Source organism: Cryptomeria japonica, chromosome 4 (genome assembly GCF_030272615.1).
Source record: "Cryptomeria japonica chromosome 4, Sugi_1.0, whole genome shotgun sequence".
NCBI classification, from domain to species: domain Eukaryota; kingdom Viridiplantae; phylum Streptophyta; class Pinopsida; order Cupressales; family Cupressaceae; genus Cryptomeria; species Cryptomeria japonica.
The window spans coordinates 87060799-87066798 of NC_081408.1; the positions used below are offsets into that span (position 1 = coordinate 87060799).

At 35.1% G+C, this 6000-nt stretch overlaps 1 long non-coding RNA gene across 1 annotated transcript in view; it reads left to right on the plus strand.

Moving 5' to 3' along the window:
* LOC131070168 (uncharacterized) overlaps positions 1-2200 on the plus strand; it is a 37210-nt gene extending 35010 nt beyond the window's left edge. The window contains exon 3 of the long non-coding RNA XR_009112287.2: positions 2101-2200. This is a non-coding gene — a long non-coding RNA (uncharacterized LOC131070168). The remainder of the gene's footprint in view (positions 1-2100) is intronic.
* The last annotated feature ends 3800 nt before the right edge of the window (positions 2201-6000 follow it).

Here is a 6000-nt window from a genome sequence, read left to right on the forward strand (position 1 = left end):
TTTTTCAATGCACAAGAACACTACCTCATACACCAAGTTGAGGAGATTGAATTGTGTGGACCTGTACACACTAGGTCAATGTGGATGGTTGAGAGGCACTTGAAATTTTTGAAGGCTTTGGTTTGACAAAGAGCACATCCTGAGGGTTCTATGGTGGAGGGATATATGGTATACCAGACTATGGTGTACATTTCTGAATATCTTCCTAAGTTTGCAGCAAAGATCCACATGGATCGCATTTGGGATCCCAACACCATTAACAAATTTGAAGGGGAGTACTTGATGGGGAAAGATAGATTGAGGAAAGTGAGAGGTAATTATAAGATGTTATTGTAATTAATTAATTCTTAATCTTCAAAATAGATAGATTATAAGACGTCTATTTATTTTTTGTACAATTGGTCGAGAGTGGGATGCACTATATTTGTATATTGCAAACAATCTTGATTGGATGACAGTATGGATTGAACATTGTCAACATTCTCAATGCACGTTAACATGGCAAGGTGTGGCTTCATTGCTTAAAGAAGCACATCGTAATGGAGATTCCAATGTTGCGCAAAGGGAAATTGATTTAGCATATGGTTTAAGAGATAAACAGTTACTTATAAATTTATTAATCACCCATATGTTTATCGAATCACAATGCAATAAATTTTACATGTTTGATATATCGCAGTTCAAACACCACAACGCTATGTGCTGCAATGGACATAAATTTCACATAAAAAAGTTGGATGACACGAAGAAAACTTATGATTTTGGCATTTGAGGTGACAAATATTTCATCGAGAAATGACATTCATCCTCAACAGTCTCAAAATCGATACTATGGCATTTTGGATGATATACTTGAGTGTGACTTCAATTCCTTCAAATTAGTTTTGTTTGTCGTCAAATGGTACAGGCTACGATTGAATAAAATGATCCTGATAGAACTATTATTGAACATGATAATGGTTTTATAATGCTAAATACAAGGTCATTTGAACCAGTTGGGGATGGCCCTATGTTCTTCCAAGCCAATGTGAGCAATTATTTTACTCAGAGGTTCCACATAAACTGGGTTGGTCATTTGTTGTTAGACATGATCCAAGAGGAAGGCTGATAAAGTATAATGTGATGGAAGAAGAAGATACCAAAGAAGAAGATACCGAAGAAGTAGAAGATGAAGTGGATGATGATCATGATTGACAGTTTCTCAATGACAATGAAGAAGAACAAGAAGAAGAAGATGATGATGATGATGATGATGATGATGATGATGGTGGTGGTGGTGGTGGTGGTGGTGGTGGTGGTGGTGGTGATGGTGGTGGTGATGGTGATGGTGATGATGATGGTGAAGACGTTGATGATGATGATGATGATGATGATGATGATGATGATGATGATGATGATGATGATGATGATGATGATGATGATGACGATGATGATGATGATGACGATGACGATGACGACGACGACAACGACGATGACGACGATGATGATGATGATGATGATGATGATGATGATGATGATGATGGCGGTGATGACCTTGATGTTCATGATGATGAAGAATGAAATGTATGAGGTATGCGATTAGTGTATTATCTATTTAATATTGACTTCTTGATAGAATTTTTTACATAATTAATTCATTATGTTTTGAATTCTAATGCCATTACATAATTAATTCATGATGCATCTTTTAATATGGAGATGGAGATAGGGAGAGTGACTATTTATGTGACAATTTTTAAACTGTGTTTATTTATGGAAATTGGATTGTTTATTAGCTATGTGATGGATGTTGATTTAAAATACATATGTGATGGATCACATGTTTATGATGATGCATGTGACATATTTTGAACTTTGTGTTTATTTATAGAACGTGGATTGTTTATTACCTATGTGATGGATGGTGATTTATGATACATATGTGATGGATTACATGTTTATGATGACACATGATATGTGATGCTAATTGTGATGCTCAATTACATATATGATGACACATCATGTGATGCTTCTGATGCTTATGATAGGTATGTATTTATTGTTTATCAACTTACAAATGTAGTAATGCTTATGATGCTCAATTGATGGTGTTGATTTCAGGTATAGTCCCTGTGTGATGTTGTCACCCTTGGTGGGAACGGGTCGTTGACTACAGACATCGTCAACCATTTAGTTGAGGATCCTGCATAGTCTACATAAAGTAAAGGTAAGGAATTAAAAAATTTAAAATGATTTTGATGATAACATCTTTTTATTATTTAATACTCTTTTTGTCTACAAAGTTCATGTTGTGTACTATGTAATTTTTATCTAACATAAGATAATTGAATTACATTATACATGACCCTGAACCCATTTGATGAGGATCCTGCACAGTCTCATGGATGGACAAATATAACTAGTCAATACACCCTATAGAAACAGTTTATTTTTTTAAATTACTTGGAAAACAAACTTCCTCAATTTTTCAAACCTCGACATTAGTAGCAAATCTAATACAGTTATCAACACTTGAGGCCTGATTGGACTTTATTCCAATTTTCATCCCAAAATCAACTTTAGGGCTGACTTCTTCATCAACATTACCCTCATTTGCAAAATTTCTCTCTCATTACCAATTAACTCTCTCATTTCATGGAGTGCAGGTACCCCCAAATAGGTATTTGTCAGATCTATCTTCATCGAGTGAGGAAAATGCAATAATAGAAAATGAAAGTGACACATGTAGAAGGTCTACAATAGGGAGATCAATAAGAGGTCAAAAGATTAGAATAAAATTCAATAAACGTATGAAATTTTTCTTTGCTCAAGGGGGGTCATGTTCTTATGATGATGAGACCAAAGGCGACAATGAGGTGCCATTGAGGTACAGACATCTATAGAAAAATGGGTGGCCAAGAAACTTCCTCCAATAAACATTGATTTTTGTGTTAACGATTGGATATATCGCATAGCACCTTCGTCGTTGCATGTTTTAGGCTTATTTTCCATGGACGGCATAAAGGTCTGTTATAATAGAGTTGCAAAATTGATGGAGTTTGTTGGACCTTGTTATAATTACAAACATTGGATGCAAATTGTTAAATATAAAAAAAGTATGCGTAGGTATGCACTGTCAGCAAATTATATACAATAGAAAGATAATGATCAAAGTAAATGAGTGGCTGTATACATTGATGGTCGGCCAAAAGCAACAGAGAATATTGCAGGTTTTATAAATAGTACGCGACCTGGGTCAACTAATAAACAACCCAATTGCATATTTGAGGCACACGAGGGAAATCGTGTATTTGTATGTGCAATAAAATCAATAAGTGCAGGCGAAGAGCTTCTAATCGATTACAGTTTGAATCATATAGATACAAACAAAGTTAATATCATGGGGGTGGTACATACTATATACTATTTAAACTAACCAACCTCCAATTAATGAATCCAATATACCATTTTATTATGAAGTTTTTTTGCTAAGTCTATTAGTTTAATTTCGCTAACATTTTTTATATTTTTTCTTTGTCATAGGTCGACATGGATCCATCACATATCGCAGACAGAGATGTAGCTTGCGACACTTCTACCGAGCAGGTAAACCTCATTGAATTGTACAAATTAGATAGAAGTTGTTGGTATTTTGGTATGGTTTTGTCATTGATGTCAACACCTACTAAAACTCTAGCACTTTGGAGATCCAGCAACATTCACCGGTAAGCAAGTGACTTTTGCACAGTCACTGGTATATGATACACCGGCAGGATATAATGATCACCGGCACTTGGAATAGCACAGAAAACACTTGGAAATGTCGAAGACATTGTTTGGACATCTTATTTTGTAGAATTGCTTATTGGCATATTCGTAATTGCATATTTACTGTTACCGACAAATAGGTCCAGGGTTACACCGACAGGTTTATCTTTTCCAGATCAGCACGACATAATATGAAGTTGATTAATTATTGTTGTAAATACATCAAGCCAACATGTTCAATCAGTTATTGCATTAGATATTGTATTATTTGTAAAATAATTTTATTGTAATATCTTGTAGAGCTGACCTACTAAAATTGGTCTTAGGTTATGGTCTTAATTGTAAGATCGATGGAGGAATGTGAAAAAGGGATTTGTGCGAAGGTATGTGCGAGATTAAGTAGAGCTATACACACAGACATCATTTGAAGGTGAAGCTAGGTTTTTGTGAAAGCATATCAGAACTACACTAGTACTGAATCCAGCATATGAAGATGCTATTTTGAGCAATACAATTTTATTGGATTTAACCATCCAACTGTAGTCAGTGTGACTCCCATTTGTGTTTGAGTAGTGAGCTCTAGGCGCTTGGCCTTTTTGCATGTGCAGACCCCATTTATGTACACTTACTATCTGCAGTAGTATCATCTGATTGTGTGTAAGGTTTCCCAGCGTGATTTTTCCCCTTACAGGGTTTCCATGTACAAACATTGGTGTTATGTGTTGTGGATGATTTTGTCTTTTAGTTTCATGCATTAATCTTTACCGGTATTGCATTTATCTGTTAAATTTGTCCACCAGTATAGCAAACTATTTCACCGGTATTAAGCAGTAATTTGATTAAGTTGTTTTTGGTTTAATATTTTAGACAACTGATTCACCCCCCCTCTCAGTTGTCTTTGGGACCTAACAATTGGTATCAGAGAAAGGTCCTATTTTGTAGAAGTTTAACAACTTGAGGAGATTCAATGTCTACTAACTATTTCAGGAAGGACAGTCTTAAACTTGATGGAACCAACTTATGGCATATGGAAGAATCAGAATGGAGACACATTTGAATTGCATTGGTAAGGACATCTGGGAAGTTACAAAGAATGGTTATACTGCTGCTACTACCACCCAGCCTAATCCACCTAATTTGACTAAAGATGAGGAAAATGATTGCAAATCAAGAGCACTTTTAAGCGCATTAACAGATCAGCAAATCATGAGATTATCTGATAGATCAACTGCTAAAGCTATTTGGGATCATTCGGAAATACTGAATGAAGGAGATTCCACAGTCAAAATTGCAAAACTTGAAAGCTTCTAGGTCAGGTATGAAAATCTGAAAATGGAAGAAGATGAAAGAATTTCTGCTTTTATGGAAAGAGTTAATGAAATTGTTTTGGGTATAAAATGTTGTGGAGGAACCTTAAGTGAAGATGAAATTGTTTCAAAAGTTTTAAGAGGATTTCCACCGGCATATAAAATGAAGGTTACTGCTATAAATGAGTTAAGAACAATGCCTAATACATCAGTAACTAGGGATACATTGATTGGAAAACTTTCAGCCTTTGAAATTGAGGAATTTGGTCCTGTTGCTACTATAAAGATAGATTTAGCCTTTAAAGCATCAACATCATCAACATCATCATTTGACAAATCTGATTGGAAAGCCTTTTATGCAAGAGAACTTGAGGAAAGCAAGAAAGAAAATGAAGAACTTGAAGAGCTTGAAGCACTATTTGCAAGAAAAATGCCTAAAGGTCCAATTGGAAGTAAGTATGAAGGTAAAGCACCCTTTAAATGTTTTAACTATAATAAGATTGATCATATAGCTTCAAGATGCCTTGATAGACATGCTAGACTAAGAGAAGAAGCTAGAAGGACATACAAGCCTAATCCTGAATATCAGAGACATATTTAAGAAGAATAAGGACAAATCTTGTTATGTAGCTGATGAAGGAGTGACTGATGATTCTGATGAAGATCCTGCAGAAAATGGATGGGTTTTTGTTGCTATAACAGAAGATCAACCGGCACCTACAGTGCAACTGGTAGAACAGGCCTTGGCAACTAAAGTTGAAGTAAAGGATGAATGGATCATTGATTCTGGATGCTCACATCATATGACAGGAGATAAAGGTAAATTCTTGAACTTTCAAGAATATAATGGAGGCCTAGTAAGATTTGGAGATGACAAAGCTTGTTAGATCAAAGGTAAGGGTTCAATATCTTTTGATGGTAAGCATAACACTGAAAATGTCTACTA